The 19,182-nt window shown below is 41.7% G+C and overlaps 1 non-coding gene across 1 annotated transcript; it reads right to left on the bottom strand.

Annotated features, from left to right (window-relative positions):
- Positions 1 to 14,533: 14,533 nt before the first annotated feature.
- LOC115817719 (U1 spliceosomal RNA) lies at positions 14,534 to 14,697 on the bottom strand. Its single transcript, XR_004025507.1, has one exon. It is a non-coding gene; the product is annotated as a U1 spliceosomal RNA (small nuclear RNA).
- Positions 14,698 to 19,182: the final 4,485 nt, after the last annotated feature.

Raw genomic sequence — 19,182 nt, 5'->3', positions numbered from 1 at the left:
ACCCAGGTTCATCAAGAGTAAAGGTAAAACCAACAAATCATATTTAGCAATGCAAAAGTCTAAACCATTAAAATTTAAATCAGTTAAAGATGCCGTTGATGAATTTACCTCGTAAGTAACATGGTTGGCTTGAAAATTAGTTTGCAAGGTGTAGCCTACAAGCTCATTTGTTTTAGTTCGACTACTTATTTGTACAGTGTTTGGTTAGTAGTTGAGGACATAGCGCTAACATAATGTGTTTTACTGTCCACACGTTGCACAGGCGTTGTTGACTTGAATATTAATATTGTTGGCTAATTAATTCGCGAACTAGTCAGTTATACTGTTGTTAGCTAACGTTTGTCGGTTTTCTAGGAAGCTGGTAAGCTTATTACCAACACTTAGTTTAGAGTATCGTCGCAAATCTGAGATTGCGTATATTTAAAATCTTTGCACTGAATATTTAGTGTGGTCTTAAAATGCAAACGATACGGGTAGTAAATTGATCTAACTGTATAAACCCCTTCAGACATTTCGGAGTCTTTTTCACCGTCGTAATCATTGAGGGATCTGGAGCAAAAACTACGCATCTTGTTAATTTGTCTCAACTGGTGAGAGGCAGACGTTCAAACCAAAGGGTAAGCAAGTTCGTTTTGTTAATGTAACTTGCATTTGAAAAACAGTAGGTACATTTAATATTGATGACGGACTGATCTTTTAATGTAGATGGAAATAGTGCTTCAGTAGGCATTGCTTAGGCTAACAGGAATGTTGAGTTTGTTTGCTTGTTAGATCTCCGTTTAAAATGGATTAATGTAAAGTCAGAACTTCAGAACTACATGCTACCTAGAGCAGTGGTTCTCAGTCCTGCTCCTGGGGGAGCCCTGCTCTGCACCTCTATCCTTGCTCTGAAGACACCTGATTAGTGTGATTAACATGCTCTTGATTAAATCAGGTGTGCTTAGCCAATCAAAAGTGCCACTGATGAGTTCAGACAGGTAGGTAGAGCTGGGAAAGGTGGAGAATGTGCAGGGCAGGGGTCCCCCAGGAGCAGGATTGAGAGACACTGACCTAGAGAATATATGAAAGGAAGTTTATCAAATCACAGTTGGCCATATTATTCGCTGTAATTTTAGTCTGAATAACGTACTTTTGAACTTTTGAAAGGAAGTGCAATATTTATCTGTTATTTGCCTATTGTATAAAAACTGTTTGCTGAATATTGTTTATCGTGTCATTGCTAGCTGAATGTTCCTAAGACCGTTAACAGAGGGACCTGGTCAGATCCACTTTTCAAGAAAGCCAGAAAATACAGAAAGGTAATCATCGTCAACATTTACAATACCCGTATACAAATGAAATCTGCATGAAAGCCATGTGTCAGCAAGCATCCCAAACAAAATTCAAGGATTTATGATGCATTTTGATGTTGCATTCTCAATTCATAGGATACAGTGATATTAGACAGGTTATGGAAATGGTCATCTGTGAAAGTGTTACTTGCTAAATTGTCCTCAACAGTCAAGGGATTATATACAGTAGGCTACTGAAGCTGTTTTTGTCAATGGAGTTGAGACAGCATGAGGAGAGCAGAGAGGGTGCTGCAGTAGGAAGAGTGAAAATGACATGACCTGTGATGGGTTTTAGAGGGAAAGGAAATATGAGAGTGATATCAGAGCACCTTTTACAGTCCGTGCCTTTGAGAGCCTAGAGGAAATATTCAACCAGATGTCCAGACTTAGTATGGCTTCGGGCATTCAAACTTTGTTACTGAGAGGGACTGCTGACATCTTCAGTGTTTCAGTATTATTTATATAATTGGCAACACAGAGGAATAGTTTTAATGCAGGTCTGTGAGTTCTGTAATGGTAGGCATATTGTCTAAAATGTTAAGTAATTTATTTTACATTAAATTTTACTCTCGTTTTTGAACACACTAGCTGTTTTGAAAGTTGTTAATTGTTTGGAGCGCATTCAACTTAGCTTGCAGAAATGTGCTACAATATACATTCACTGACCGCTTTATTAGAAACACCTAGAATATACATTCACTGACCGCTTTATTAGAAACACCTAGAATATACATTCACTGACCGCTTTATTAGAAACACCTAGAATATACATTCACTGACCGCTTTATTAGAAACACCTAGAATATACATTCACTGACCGCTTTATTAGAAACACCTACCATATACATTCACTGACCGCTTTATGTGAAACACCTACCATATACATTCACTGACCGCTTTATGTGAAACACCTACAATATACATTCACTGACCGCTTTATTAGAAACACCTACCTTGTACACACACCCTCTTGGTGTACTGTTACAGGCCATGGCCCATCTGATGCAACTCACAAAATATGTTAGCCATCCTCTAGCCCCTCATCAGTGATACATTTCTAAGCACAGGGCTGCTTCTGACTGGATGTTTTTGGATGGTGGGCCATTCTCAACGCAGCAGTCACACTGAGTTGTGTAAAAACCCCTGCAATGCTGCTGTGCCTAATAGACTTGTAACAGCACAACACCCATTACCATGTCACTACTATGTCAGTGTCACTGTTGTGTAGATGTTGACAATGGTCTGCCACTCAGATAATATCCGGTCAACCGCAGTCCTGTGGGTTAGGCACTGACCAATGATGAACAGGGTGGAGAGTGGTCGACACACTGTGGGCTGGCAGCGGATTGGCTTACATCTGAATCGAGAGTTAGGTATACCTAAAAGTGGCTAGTGAGTGCAAGTCCAAGATAACAGTTTCTAATAAAGAGGACGTTGAGTGTGCACCTATGTATGTTGTATATATGTTGTTTACTCTAACTGTACGTTCACACTGAGAGCGGCGAGAGCGTCAAAGTGACCGGAAGTCATTCATTTTCTATGAGAGCCGGCGTCTTTAAGCGGCGAAGAGCGTCGCGGCAAAGGGCGTCGCGGCGAGGGTGGTTTGGGCGTCAAAATATAGTTGAAGTTCGGTTAACTTTATGGTTAATGAGATATGACGCGGTTGGGCGGCAACCAATAGAAACTTGGAAGTGCTCCGCTCTAGAGAATTGTAGAGAACACAACAGTATAAACTATTGTTCCCACAAAACTTTTGGTCCTAAGCAAAATGGAGGAGAAACTGATTATATCGGTGGTGGGTTTCCCCATGTTGTACTGTAATGTAGGTTACGCACAAACGTTAGTGTTAATTAAAGACCAAGGCTAGTAAACGTGTCCTATAAACTCCATGCTGGAATTTGACCTAGCCTATCATTAACACAAAAGACACACAGCAACAAAAAGCTTTTAAGTAGTGTTTTTCATGTTTATTTTGTTACAAAATAAGTAATTAGCATTGTTTATTTATTTCTGTCATCGGTCGATTTCGCACCTTCTCATTTAAAATATCTCATAAGGTTAACTTATAGCCTACTGGTGGTCAGTCAGCACAAAGATACCGCTCGACCTGTTTGTTTGCTTTAAAAACATTTGCATAACCAAGCTCTCCGAAGGAACTTGTACCCGCCTATTTCATCAACGGCAGAGCGTCCACAGTGTTCAACCGCGTTGTTGGCAGGGAGGTTTGGGCGACTCTTGACGCTCTCGCCGCTCTCAGTATGAACGTACAGTTATTCACGGGATATGTTAAATATCAGTCAATATAGACCATAAAGTAGTCTAACCAAAATACCCATGTTCTGACAGGGCCAAAAATGTCACAAAGGATCAGCCCACAGAATGATGCTTTGGATCATGTTGTGAAATCTATTGACAAAACATCTTTGCTGGAGGTGAAATACATCGGCCACTTTAAAGATGCGTCTGATCCCAGAACAGTCAAAGTGTGACATTATATATGGCTATATATTATCAGTCTCCCACTTGGCAGCAACAAATCTTTAAAAACATTTAGGATTCCTTAACAGAGAAGGAGGGGGCTCTACCATAGTAAATGTACTGTCTTTATGTTTGAGAGGAAAAATATGGTCGCCCATCATACAATTAAGAACTCTTAGCTCCATTGTTTCTTCAATGCTGTCTAACTGTACGTTCACACTGAGTGCGGCGAGAGCGTCAAAATGACCGGAAGTCATTCATTTTCAATGAGTGCCGGCGTCTTTAAGCGGCGAAGAGCGTTGCGGCAAAGGGCGTCGCAGCGAGGGTGGTTTGGGCGTCAAAATACAGTTGAAGTTCGGTTAACTTTATGGTAATGAGATATGACGCGGTTCGGCGGCAACCAATAGGAATTTGGAAGTGCTCCGCTCTAGAGAATTTTAGAGAACACAACAGTATAAACTATTGTTCCCACAAAACTTTTGGTCCTAGGCAAAATGGAGGAAAAATTAATTACATCTGTGGCGGGTTTCCCCATGCTCTACGACGTGTCCCTGTTTGCATACAGGGACAAAAATAAAAAAGAGGAGACATGGGTCAAGGTCTCTGAAATTGTTGGTGTTCCGGGTAAGTTGGTGAAGTGGATAATATATATTTTGTGAAGGTTGAATGAAATTGCATCTTAATTTTAGCGCCATAGCAGGCAGAAAGGTTGGTTGATGCTAATCAGTCGGTAATGTTTACTTTACCAATTTATAACATCGGTTTTTGTCGTCTTATAATTAAATGTGCAACTAGAACAAACATTATACGGCTACTTACTTAAATTCGACGTATATAGATGATGCTGTCAAACGTGAGGTAATAGCGGAGCTGTACAATAGCCTACTTTAACCCGCCATAAAAAAATTAGCGCAAGTGTCATTATTAGCCATCATACATGCATAACGTGGCCTAGTTTAATGCTTTTTTTCATGCTTTAAAATATGTTTTTATCATAATAATGTGTCGGTGTTATACATTGAGTCATTTACGGTAAATCTGAAATGTACATTTTAAACTTTTGCTACGTGAGCACCGTTGATGTGAACCTAGTTAAACAATTTTTTTTATCAGCATATCATACATTGCCAAGAGTTCACACAGACTTTGCTTAGCTGGCAAAAATAACGATGCATGGCTTAAATATGTACAGTAGCACATACAGCTATGCCATTTTAGACAAAGCATGCAGACAAGCTATTCTGAAATATGAGTAATTAGGTAATGAGGTATTCATGGAATATGTGTTTTCTATCGTTTTTCACTAGTTGAAGAGTGTAAAAAGCGCTGGAAATCACTGAGGGACACACATAGGAAAGAGAGGAGAAAGGAGGTAGAGAGGAAGAGAAGTGGAGCAGGGGCGAGCGGTGCCCGGCCATGGCGCTACAGTGGGGTCATGGCCTTCCTCAACCCCTTCCTGGAAGACAGAGCAACTTCCAGTAATATGATGGGGGGGGGGGGTTGAGGAAACCATGATTCCAGAGGAGAGAGAGGATGTCGTGGCCGGGCACAATCAGACTGAAGACCAGTGGAAGGCGAGTGAGAGAGAGAGAGGGGAAGAGAGAGAGAGAGAGAAAGAGAGAGAGCTGAATGACCGGGGCCAGAAACGCAGGAGGAGGTCAAACAGTGCCGAGTTTGAGGAGAGGCTGCTAACAGCTATTGAGGCTGTTAGCAGCAAAGCTCGCCCTCCCAGCCCTGCTCCAGAGGACAGTGACAGCCTCTTCTTTAGAAGTGTGCTGGAGGACTTCAGAACCTTGTCCTTAAGGAGGCGCCAGGACTTAAAATTCCAAATATACACATTAATTTATCAAGCAAAATGTCTGGAGGCTGGAGACAACGAACAGTATGAAGAGAGTGACGAGGTGCAGCTGGTAAGGCTGTGAGGGGTGTTAGTAAGCTTATTTCCCTCGCAGTCTGGCCAGCTGCACCTTGCGCTCTCCCTCACAGTTCTTCTGTCTCCACTTCGTGGTTATTGTAATAAATTTTTTGAAAACATTTCTGGTTATATGTGTTTTATTTTCAAATCTATCACATTCTAATTGAAAAGGTGTAGGGTGAGCGGGTGTTGTCACTTCCTAACAATACGTCAATGTAGAAAATACTGTACTAAACGGAACCACTTAATTTTGGACACATATATCACGTTCATTACATTGTCACATGATATTTCAGTGCAAAACAATTAGCCAAGAGTGTACCTCTGATAACCTGCTCCATAAGGTGGAAAATTATCAGCAACAATTGGTAAATTGGGTAATTGAATTATTAATTGCATAATAATATTGTGCTGAAAATGGAAATAATGCTTTTTCTGAGTTATTGGTGGCTCTTAAAAGAGCCGTTTGTAGACATGAATTAAGCCGCTGGTTGCCAGGGGACAGCTCCCTCTGCAGAGAAATAGGAAACAAATGTCTCCCTGACACGGATGGCCTCCCGTGTGGAGTTGTTGCTGCCCACTCGGGTGACCTCCTGTAGGCCAGCAGCTTCTCTGTCTCCAGCCGATGGTGTGGGCGTCCTGGTGGTGCTTGCGGTCCTCCTCAGGAAGTTATGCAGGACACAGGTAGCCTTCACACAGGTGTCCACGTTGGCAGGGCTGATGCCAATGACTCTTCTGTACATACGCCATTGAGCTGTAAGAATACCAAAGGTATTCTCAACAATCAGCCTTGCACGTGACAGCCTGTAGTTGAAAGCCCTGTGCCTGCTGGAGAGGTTGGTTCCTGGAAAAGGCCGCATGAGGTCTCGACGGGGCGGAAAGGCCTCATCTGCCACAAACACAAATGGCTGTGGTCCCAAATGCTCTGCACCTGGCAGCAGAGCATCCTGTGGCAGACCAAGGGTCCCATCTCGGAGTGCCTGGCCGAAGGTGGAGTTAGCCAGCACACCACCATCGCTTGTCCTCCCGTAGCTGCCCACATCCACTACCCGGAAGCAGTAGTGGGCATCTACCACTGCCAGGAGCACAACCGAGAAAGTCCCCTTATAGTTGTGAAATAGGGACCCTGAGTTGTCAGGAGCCCTGATCACCACATGTTTCCCATCGATGGACCCAAGACAGTTGGGGAAGTTCCACCGATGGAGAAAGTCAGTGGCAATGCTCTGCCAGTCCTCAATGGTGGGGACTGGCATGAACTCTGACACTAAGGCGTCCCATATGGCCCTGGCAACCTCTACAACAATACCTGCCACGGTGCTAACTCCGACACGGTAGCTGAAAGCTATGGTGTGGTAGGAATCACCAGTGGCCAAGTATCTGAAAAAAAAAAAAATTACAGTAAGGCAAAATGAACTAGCAAAAATACAGCATTATGCTATATTGCTAAACAGTAAATAGGCATAAAACACTGAAATTACTGTCCAGGCAATTGAAAACACAAAACCAAATTTGAAATTGCATGACCATTTAAAGCACAAACACACAAAAATTAAAAAAAAAAAAACTTTATAAACTCACCGTAGACAAATTGCCAGGCGCTCAGCCGGAAAAATAGCACGCCGACAGTTGGTGTCCAGCCGGGCAATCCGGGGCCCGACTTTTGAGAGCAGGCTGTCGAACTGGCTCCTGTCAAGCCAAAAGTATGACTGGAACCTGTCGTCATCCAGCCGTAACTCCCGCACCAGCCGGTGATATTCCCCGAGCTGCTCACGAGCCCGAAGAATCGGGTGAACCCAGTCGGATCTCCGACGTCTTCGCCTCAGGTAAAGCAACGCAGCACCGAACACAACGACCTCTTGGTTGTCCATAGTGATAAGATGAATTTGATATGAAGCTGAACACATTTTATAGGCAACATTTTCGCTCCAGAACGCTCAATTTTAAGCGGGAGTGCAATTCATTGGCTCAAAACAATAGAGACTTGACCAGTTACACTAATTAGTCACTAAACTTCAATCAGGAACAGGACCACAGTTACTGTAATGTAGGTTATGCACAAACGTTAGTGTTAATTAAAGACCAAGGCAAGTAAATGTGTCCTATAAACTCCATGCTGGAATTTGACCTAGCCTAGCATTAACACAAAAGACACACAACAAAAAAAAAGCTTTCAAGTAGTGTATTTCGTTAGTTTATTTTGTTACGAAATATGTACTTAGAATTGTTAATTTATTTCTGTCATCGATCGATTTCTCACCTTCACATTTAAAATATTTCATACGGTTAACTTATAGCCTACTGGTGGTCAGTCAGCACAAAGATACCGCTCGACCTGTTTGTTTGTTTTGCTTTGTGGCCCCTTTAAAAAACATTTGCATAACCAAGCTTTCCGAAGGAACTTGTACCCGCCTATTTCATCAACGTCAGAGCATCCGCAGTGTTCAACAGCGTCGTTGGCAAGGAGGTTTGGGCGACTCTTGACGCTCTCGCCGCGCTCAGTGTGAACGTACAGTAAGTCGATTAACACTAGAAGCGCCAAGCGCTGGTCATTTGACCGCTGTGACGTCTTACTAGAAGCGCCGTGCTGGTTTGACCTACTTATACCTAGAAGCACCGAACGCCGGTCATCTGACCGCAGTGACCCAAAAGAAAAATAAAATCTTTGCACTCTGTCAAATTTCAGGACCGTCCTTTCCTGACTTTTCCTAGATTTGTGCGTTTTATCACCCGGTATCCTTAAATTTTCAAAATCACCCCGGTACAAGCTCATTTAAAGCTATTTTGCTTCTAATTCTGTGAAACTGCTGTCAGCGTCGCGTTCAGCCATGTTGTTTCCTGCCTTTCAAGGGGTTCGCTCGTACTAGTTTTCTGTCTCATATATATATATATATATATATATATATATATAAATATTTCAGGGTTTTTTATATATATATCCAGAGTTATAAGAGTTATAAATTAATATTACATAATGTGCAAAAATGACCACAATAATTTATTAACTATGAAGCGCATTTTTGTTTCATGTAGGCCTACATGGGCGTATCAATTGTCACTGATTTTTTGCACTAGCCTACTTGAACCGTGCGTAATTAGTCATCATATGACTGATAGTCTACACACGAACTATGGTAAGCTTTATTCTCATGTCATGACATTACATTATTTTAGAGCTGCAAAAATAATTTACAGTATTAAAATGCAAATGTTTTGTAAAGCGGATAAACGTATAATAAACAAATTTTTGTTTCACGTACAGGGGCGTAACTAATTATTATATGACTTAGATAGTGAGCAGGAATTTTGCGAATGCTAATTCATTCAGTATAATAACAACCTACACAAGAGACGGCACAGTATGGGTTGAAAAACTGCTGGCGCGAGAGTGCAATATCATGAGAGAAACCCCAGGGCCCACATGTTATCCCAAGGACAATATTACAAGTCCATTGAGCAGTTTAGTGTGTTTGATTGACACAGAAATGTGGTGAAAGATTCAGAAATACTCTGAAGCAGAAACTGATCGAAATGATGCTGATTCAGTTCAAACTGCGGGTCTCCTTTATTTTGGAGGTATTACGGGCGGTACAAGCATGAACCCGGATGACTACTGGTCTGCTAACGTTGGAAATCCTATTTTCAGAGACGGATGTCTCAACAGAGATTCCACGATATCATGCGCTATCTGTGCTTTGATGACAAGAATGCAAGGGCTGCCCACCTTGTGACAGATAAATTAGATTTTCGATAAAGTATTTCTTCTTACACATCTAGTGAGAACATAACCGTAGATGAACAACTGTTCTCTATCAAGTTGTTACTGTCGTTTCACACAGAACATGGCCATTAAACTAATTTGCTATTAAATTCTGAATGGCCGCTGACGTTGAAACAAAATACATGTCGAACACAATTCTCTATCTAGGGAAAGATGACAGTAGGCCGGCGGTCAGCCGAAAATTTCTTCACCTCGTTGGCACTGGCAAACAATCTTTTGGTCTACGTTGAAGGGAACTTCTGAGTTGGTTGACCAAGTGATTCATGACGCAGTCATTAGGAGGGGGTTGGGATCACACCTAGGCTATTGTTCTAGGCTGTCGGTCGAACATCTCTCCACTTGAATTGGGAACACAAAACAGCGAGGTACAACATTCCCTACTTGGACAGGCTGTGTAAAAGTGGTTACAGCATCCCGACACACAGGATACTAAATAGCTCGAAAAGTACTTTATCTATTTATTTACTTAGTACATTTCACTGTATGCACTATCTCGTGTATCTATCGTGTGTAATGTATATTTCATTCTTTAAGTATTTACTGTAAATAAACTACACAGCTGTCGATTTACCAAAAAGAAGGGCTTTTTTCGTGCTGTAATTTAGTTTCAATAAATGGTAAAAATTTGGCCATCTTATGCTGCGTTATTTACTCTAAAAGCCTACACACCTGACACAGCTTTGTTTAGAAAAATCCATTGCGACATACATATTTTGTAAAAACAACATCCATGCATATTTATTCATTTCCAAGCGGTGCCTACATTTTCTATTACATGTGTGGAATTAGATTTAGCTGAGACTCATGATAAGATGGTGGTAGGCTACTCGTGGTATGAACTAGTTTTGGCCAAATCATTCTAGTGCGGGAGACTAACAATAGACTATGGCACTTTATTGGGAGGGGGTTGGGAGGTGTTATTCGTAGGTTACTTGGCAGGCTAGGTGTTAGGCTTCTCATAGCCCACTGAATGCCTTGAAAAGTCGTAGTGTTTGCTTCTATCATCACATAGAATGATCTGTTAGTTGTGGTAGAAAATTAATTAATTTAATTTTTGTGGTAGATAATTAAAAGAGCAGCTTTGACCTCTAAATTGATGACAGAAAAAAATTCAAGAGAGAAATATTTGCATCACACACACATTTCCTATGTGTCATAAATTGATAGATGGAATATCCTTTCCCGGCCTGGAGAAGGTAAGTGCATATGATGAAAAATTATTCCAACCTGCAAATAAACTCATGTTTGCAGATGGCTGAAGAGGAAATAACAGGTGGAGGAGATGCTGAGAACTCCAGGGGGGAAATTGCCCTTAAAGCACCGATGAGTATTGCACTTATCAAAGCCAAAATCCCACCAGTCATGGAGAAGGTAAGTGGATATGATGAGAGATACTATATCAACTTGGAAATGGATTCATGTTTTTGGTTCTGCTGCAGTAAAATGGCTTTGGGTTACTGTGTAGATGGCTTAAAGCCATAAGTTGGCAAGAATGGTTTTGACCAACCTGACTACTTAGAACATTTACTCAAGAATAGTCAAGGTGGGTTAAATGCAGATGGTCAGTTTCCCTGTGGGGATCATTTACATAACCTCTTTACTTATCCGCACACTTACCATCTACTTTTAGAGAACTCTAGGTTTGCTTTTTGTGCCCTGAAGCAGCTTTTTGGTGTTGAATGTGCTTGTGTGTTTCATAGTTGTGTGTTGATATAGCCTTATGTGTGCATTGTGTGCCTTGCATCTTATTTTGTGATTTCTTGGCTGAAAATATGGTGTCTTAAGTATTTGCTTCCAGGCAGTTGATTTCAGAATGCGTCACATGTGGATGACAGTGAAGCACGCAGTTCAAAAGCACCACTCAGCTTCAAGAGCTCACAGGTATGTTATGAATGTCATATATGAATGACCAAATTTTGAGTTCTGTTACAGAGACATTACAGAGAGCTCAGAATGAACCATGTGTAGCATTACACAGTTGTGGGTTTCATGTTGGTGATTTAAAATTAGTTTGATGCCTAAGGTCCTTCACGTAGTGATGTAGTTAGCTGTATGTTCTCTACTTCATATCCAAAATGTGGCCTAATTTTTGGTGCATTCAAAATGAGTGATAGTGATCTCAAATTGTAAGTGACCACCAGCCCTTTAACTCAGTGTTTATATTATAATTTTACTAGGGTATACACAACCAAAATGATATAAAAATTGCTTGCTTTTTTTTTTAGCATGGTATCAATTGGTCTAATTTGTCCTATTAAGAATGGTGATGTTTTGAGTCCTCTTAAGGTCATCTTTAACCACACTCACAGGGTAGAGCAAAAGTGCAGGTTTCTGTAGGACAGGCGATGGTTATGGGAGCAGTACCACCATTGCCACCAGTTCAGCATCCCATAAACATACATTGTGTAGTGTTTCCATGCCAACCTGAAGGACATCAGGAGGTGACTTGTGTGGACTTGGGGAGTCGAGTTTCTCAGAATACATTTCACCCAAAATTCACAAAAATGGCGGCAGGCGAGCTAACACATAACTGTAAGTTTCGTATTATGACACTTGTTCTGTCACCAAATGTAGTTTTTAAAAATTTTCAGGCAAGAAATTAATATTTCAGAATTCGAATATGGGTCAGTAGGGCCACCTTGAAAGTCCTAAATGTTCGGAGATGTGATATCTACTAGTCGACCGAGCTAGCTAGCTCCAGAGCCTCTAGCCAGCAAGAACGCTGCTGTTTCATATGCAGTCTGTGTACTGCATCCTCCCGTGTCCTCAGGAGTCCAGACTCCCGAGTTGTACTTGGCGTACTTTGTATTGAGAAGCAGCCCATATTTACTGTTGCAGTTTTCCACATGGCAGCCTCTTGCTCAGTTTAAAGAACACTAGCTCTGACCTTGTGCAGCTGCCAAACACAGGGAAAATTATTATGTTTTGACTTACTCTTCTTTTCCTTTGCCTCATGTGAGCAATGATCCTGCCCTCTTTCCTCTCTAGACTCTCTTCTTGGTTCATCCTGTAACTCTTTCGAATAGTCTCATAATAGGTCTTGCAGGATGATGGAGAGAGAAAGAGTGGAGAGGAAAGGAAGATTGATTAAAAGTTCATTTTGAATTCCAGGCACTGTTATGAAACAATTGTGATGATATTCTAACAAAACATGTTAGCTTGTCGGTGGATCATATCTGTATATATTGTTTTCAGCGTTATGCATTCTCCACACTGCTTACTGTAAAAAGCAAAATTAGTACAATGGTTAAATTCAACCACATTAAGGGATAAAGCAGATAAAGAAATGCGAACACATCAGAACCTGCGGCAGTCAAAGCCAGCAGGCTACAGAAATAAGCTTAACGAGTTATTTCCCGCTTGTTTTATCATTTTTGGAGCAGACTCCTCTTGCACCTCTTTGAGCTCTCTGTCTGACTCCATCCTGTTCAACCGCTGAATAACATTTCCGATGAACATTTCCTGCTGCTCAGACATGTTCTTTAAAAATGCACTTAACAGGGACACCAGTTGTCAGTTTGTTTTCATTTGGACTCAGCGTTGGAATAATTGGATTTTCCCAGCACACAGGAGTAGCCTCCCTATTCCACTGTCCATTAGAAAACTTGTGTTCTTTTGCAAGCCATCTTCAAAATGTGCACTGTCAACAGGATAGTGTACAACTTCTGTAATCCTTCTGTGACTTGCTTCTCCTACATACGAGTAACCCCTTCCCCAAAGCAAATTTCACGCTGCAGTTGCACACAATGCTATTGGTTACTTTCACACTACGCCAAGCATGCACACAAAACTGATGGGACAGGACTCAACCTTGGACTCTGAGTGGGTGGTTTGAAAACTGGGACACATCTTTGTACTGAGGAGAAACATTCCAAACAAACAAGCAAGTAAAAAAAAAAAAAAAAAACAGGTGTCTTGCTTTGGGCTGTACTGCACAGCATTTTGACCCTTTATCTCAACGCGTGGGATGCAGAACAATGTCCCGCACTTTCATTGATCATTTGGTTTTTAATGGTCAAAATTGTCAGAATGGACCCGCAGGTCACATGAGCAGCGTATCCCGTTGTGGCGTAGTTTCTGTTGCGTTTAATAGCGCTACGTCAATAGCAGCAACCTGGCTCTTACAAATGCAACAAAGCCAAGTTCTTCTAAAAGCCTGGCTTTCATCCAGTGGCTGAGAAGAGAACACTGAGAACAAGAGGATGTGACGGCTGTTACTCAGCAGAGTGCACTGGCCCTACACAGTCTATGTCACAAAAACCAAATTTAGAAAACTTTGCAGATATGAAGGTGAAAGGTAGCAGGCAACATCATGGCCACAAATGAAAGAAAATGCTCTTTTTGTTTAAAATCAACTGTAAACATACACTTTTCGAAAACCTATTTTCAGTGGTGCTGAGGTATTGTAAAAAAAACCCAAAACACAATATAAACCTTTCTGGCCAAGGCCTTTGAGCTCTGAACCTTGTAAATATAGTTAAATATAGAATACTGATGAGGTAGGTGTTAGTACATCTGTAACAGTCCCCTACCCCACTGTCAAAGGTAATGGCCCATCAGTCTGGAATGTCATTGTGTTTGGAAAGTCAGTGTGAATTGTAAGAAGAGACAATAAAGGCCTTTTTACAGTTTATTGAAAATGCTGTGCCTCAGAGCCAGCTCAACTTTACATAATAAATAATATAAGTAAGATAGTCGTCTAAGTAGAAATAAGGCATATAACCAAATTTCATTGTAATAAGTGCAGTGCAATACAGATACAGTTAGTGGTAAACAATGTAACAGTGTGCACACACTACAGGAGCCTGATATGTTTAAGTTTCTGTGATTGCACACACACTGTGAGCAGTGAATTTGTCCTCTGCATTCAACCCATCCAACACACCAGTAGTGAACACACACACCAGACGCAGGAGCAGTGGGCAGCCTTCCTTGGTGAGCGCCCGGGAGCATTGGGCCTGGGAATCGAACCAGCAACCCTCCAGTCACAAGCCGGTTCTCTAACCTTTAGACCACAGCTGCCCCATAGTTAAGGGGAGAGCGTGAACGCAGTCCCCCACTACCACAAATTATGCAGTCGAGATTCCCGCATTTGGGGATTTCGCAGAGGTCAGCATAGCCCAAGTGCAATGGCTAAGCCTCACCCTGGGTGAACCACCTTCGTGATCATGGTGTCTCCCCTGCCAGGTAAGTATGATGATGATGCATAAAATAATTGGTCAGTGAGAGGGCTACTTTGAACAGTAGAGTGCATTACAGATAACAGAGAGGAGCAAAGACTGAGAAGGAATGTTGGTAAGAATGAAAAACTTGAATTACATTATCTAAATTCAGCTTACAGGTATTGAATGTGTTGACTTTGTTGACTACAATATGTATGACATGATACAGTTTTATAACCTGCTGTGCCGATGGAGAAGTTCTAGCCTATTTCCATGCAAGATAAGCTTTATGACAGAAGCTTTAGCTGTAGAAAGCGATCTCATGTGCTGTGCCTGTGCAGAGTTGACGGAGGTAAAATAATTCACTCAACTCCGAACGTGTGTATACTATGAAATGCTTTAGGCTGTGTTCACATGTTGCATCTTTTTTTTTGGAAGAAAACACTGGCCAGAGCTTTTTGTCAGGTAGAAAAAATGATGGCAGCTGTTGAGTGTCTTTTGTTATTAACTAACCTGTAAATACAAACAGTAAATACAAACACTTACCAGAAACTCCTAGGATCTGTCCAATTTGACTCCAAACAGAGATATGCTTGAATGTGCCATCTTGTAGCTCTTCGGTCAGTGTAAAAACAACCCAGACATGTGCTCTTCAGTCCAAATGGGCGCGTTCACATGTTTTGTTGCCTTGTAATGATCCAATAACGATGTATGAATTGCCATGCCGCTATTATATGAATAGCTCTATTTGTGAAGGGGTAGGGCTTCGAGAGCTGCTTTCTGACTCGGAGACTGACATGTGCATGATGTTCTTTTTATTCCCCTCACACTGTTCTACAAAATAAATTCACTTTGTAACTATATACACTTTAAAGTAGACTATTGAAGGTTTCTGAAGATGCTTTTCTTATGTTTCTAGGGCAAGAACTCTGAGTTTTTGAAGTGGTTTAGCGAAATTTCTGTTTCATCTCACATGCGGGAAGGCCCACTCCAGAGGGTTAAACAACTTCTGTGCTTGCAATTGACCGGGATAATGCCTCTGTCGTAAAGGAAACTTGGAAAAACGTCCGACAAGTCGTTTCAGTCGAGGCAATCTGGCTTCGCTTTAGAGTTTGGATGCTAGTTATGAAGATAGCAAGGCACACAAGGCCATAGCAGAGAAAAGTTCAAGTTCAAGTTTATTTAGACCCCAATATCACTGTTTACAGTCTCAAAGGGCTTTACAGGCCACAACAGTCAAATCAAAATATGACGGCACCCCCTGACTTAATCCTCATGGCGGGCAAGAAAAAACTCCCCAAAAACCCAAAAGGGAAATGGGAAAATGGGAGAAATCTTGAGGAGGATCACAGAGAGAGGAGACCCTTCCTTGGCCAGACAGGTGTGCAATAGGTGCCAACCACGTGGGCAGTTACAATTGAAAGTAAATTGGGGCATGAACAAAGGTGATGGTGATGCAGTCAGGAGGCTGACGGGGGATGAAAGATAACACCAGGATGGATCAGTCCACAGGGCGGGAGGAGTCAGGATCACTGGTGTCTCAGGAGTAGCATGTGTGGCTCGACAGAGAGAGAGAGAGAGAGAGAGAGAGACATTGTTAGATGGTCATTTCCACATAATGGTTAAGGCAAAATGTACATTGTGTGCTGAGTGCAGACAGGGACTCCGGCAAGACTAACTAGTACAGCATAGTTAAAAGGGAGAGCTAGAAGGTAATACGGACACGATGGCACTCTGGGACACAAGGCGGCCACCCACTCCACAGTCAACAAACCTGAGTGAACACGTTAGAGTGGGGGGGCGACAGCATCCAAACATCCCAGTTCACCAAACAATCTATGCCCGAGAACCCTCCAGATCTGCTCCTTTGCCTAGTAAAGAGCTATTAGCAAAAGGCTTGGCTAAACAGATAAGTTTTCAGCCTTGACTTAAACATAGAGACTGTGTCTGAGTCTCGAACATTAATTGGGAGGCTATTCCATAACTGTGGGGCTCTGTAAGAGAAGGTTCTGCCCCCTGCTGTAGCCATCATAACTCGAGGTACCAACAAATAGCCTGCACCTTTTGATCTAAGTAGGCGTGGTGGATCATAAAAGACCAGGAGTTCGCGCTGGTACTGTGGCACAAGACCATTTAGTGCTCTATAGGTTAATAGTAAGATTTTATAATCAATACGAGATTTGACTGGGAGCCACTGCAGTGTGGATAAGATAGGGGTGATGTGATCATATCTTTTGGTTCTAGTAAGAACTCTGGCTGCTGCATTCTGAACTAACTGTAGCTTATTTATACACCTATTAGAACATCCAGACAGTAAGGCATTACAGTAGTCTAACCTAGAGGTAATGAAAGCATGAACCAATTTTTCAGCATTTTGAAATGACAATGCATTTCTTATCCTGTTAATATTTCTAAGATGAAAGAAGGCTATCCTGGTAATATTATCTACATGAGCTTCAAATGAAAGACTGGGGTCAATAATTACACCAAGGTCTTTTACTGCCGCACCTGATGAAAGAGAAAGGCCATCCAGAGTAACTATGTGATCCTAGTGGAAGTACTTCTGTTTTTTCAGAGTTGAGTGAGAGGAAGTTCGTAAGCATCCAGTGCCCAGAAAAGACAGTGAGTTCACTAGTGGGGAAGAACTACACGGCAGATCAGAGGCCATATTAGCTGCTATCGCAAACTTGAAATCGGATTTTTTCGTCCAAACTGTATGACATTTTGTCAGCAGTAGAGAGTGTGAAAAGAGATGTTAATGAGTGTGTCGAGCAGGTCAACCACACAGAGAACCAGACATCCTCAGTAGAGGATAGCATTGCCTCTCTATAAGCTAAAGTTCAAACCCTCAAAAATAAAAACAAAGACCTCGAGGAAAAGGTGCTGGATTTGGAGACTAGATCAAGACGGTCAAACCTGAGTCTCATTAATCTGCCCGAGGGTGCAGAGGGGGAGGATGCCTGCACGTTCCTGGAAAATTGTTTACCGGAGGCTCTGAATTTGGCACCACCATGAGCTAGTTTGACATTGGAGATGGCACACAGGGTCGATCAGAAGAATACATCTAACACCGCTGTGCCCAGAACTCTTATTATGAAATTCCTAAATTACAGAGATAAAATGTCCGTTAGGAGAGCCACCAGAGTGAAGGGACAGACTCTCTACGAGAACCGTGGGTGAGATTCTATGAAGACCTGGCAACTGGCATACACAGAAAACAGAAAGAATTTGATGCAGTGAGACAACTTCAGTACGGCTTGACCCCTTCCGCTCGGCTGCCGGTGACACACAACGGCCAGTTTCGCATCTTTAACAAGAAGTGAGTAAAACAAACATAGTAGCCTGAAGTGAGTAAAACAAACATAGTTTGCTTGTTATGTGGTAACTTAGCCCAGAGGCTCACAGTCAATATTAATCCTTTTTCATGACCTTATCTATAGATGAGATTCCTGTTTCTGTAGCCGGTGTATTTTGTTTCTCTCTTATGGGAACCCGTTAAATGTTATCTGGTGTGTTTGGGGGACTAACGATTAGTTTTCTTCTTGGAACTGCATAGGACTACAAAAACTGAAAAAGGTCAAACACAATGAAATATTTGTGCTCTGACTCTCTCTGCCTTAACTTAAAAGGTGACGCCATCACAAAACCAACACAAAAACAAGGACATTACAGACCTATATAGATTGTGTACAATATGCACACCTAAGTATACATTATATACACAATATACAGTACATGATGACATTACATATTATAGAACAACATATGTGCATATGGTTGTGTCAGCTGTTCAGTAACCTGACTGCCTGTGGGAAGACAGTGTTACTGAGGTGAGTGGTGTGCGATCTGATGCTCCAGTAATCTATGCATTTGGACGCGTCTTCCTTCAGGAAACTCATCTGTTGTGTGGCCAGGAGGTGAAAATTAGGAGGAGGTGGCAGGGCAATATGTACTCAGCAGCCTTTACCTCTCAGGCAAGAGGTGTTCTCACTATAATCCATAAATCAGCACCATTTCATGTGACAAGGGTGAGTAAAGACAAGGCAGGAAGGTCCATAATTTTACAGGGCACACTTACTACTGAAATAATGAATCTGATAAATATCTATGCTCCAAACAATGATGACCCAAAGGTTTTTTTTATAATCTCTTTCTTACAATCTTATCTCTATCTGGTGGCTTCATTATAGCAGGGGAACTTAACTGTACATTGAATCCAGAACTAGATAGAGGTTCGGGCATCGATAACTCTCGTTTTAGAAGCAGACAAACCATCTATTACTTTATGGAGGAAGTTAATCCTAGAGACATATGGAGGGATGTGAATCCCAATGGCTTCAAATGCTCTTGCCACTCAACTACGTCTAAATCATACTCTTGCATTGATTATTTTTTTAATTTTTGCCAATTTGGGATATAAAGTGAAAGATTGTCACTATGATAGTATTATCGATCAGGCTGTCCAAAGTTACATCAAAAACTTCTGCTGCTAAGAACACAGTATAATGAACTTTCTGT

The sequence above is a fragment of the Chanos chanos genome, chromosome 7 (assembly GCF_902362185.1).
Source record: "Chanos chanos chromosome 7, fChaCha1.1, whole genome shotgun sequence".
Classification (NCBI taxonomy): domain Eukaryota; kingdom Metazoa; phylum Chordata; class Actinopteri; order Gonorynchiformes; family Chanidae; genus Chanos; species Chanos chanos.
The sequence above is the reverse complement of the archived record's forward strand: the minus strand, read 5'-3'. Positions and strand labels throughout refer to the sequence as shown.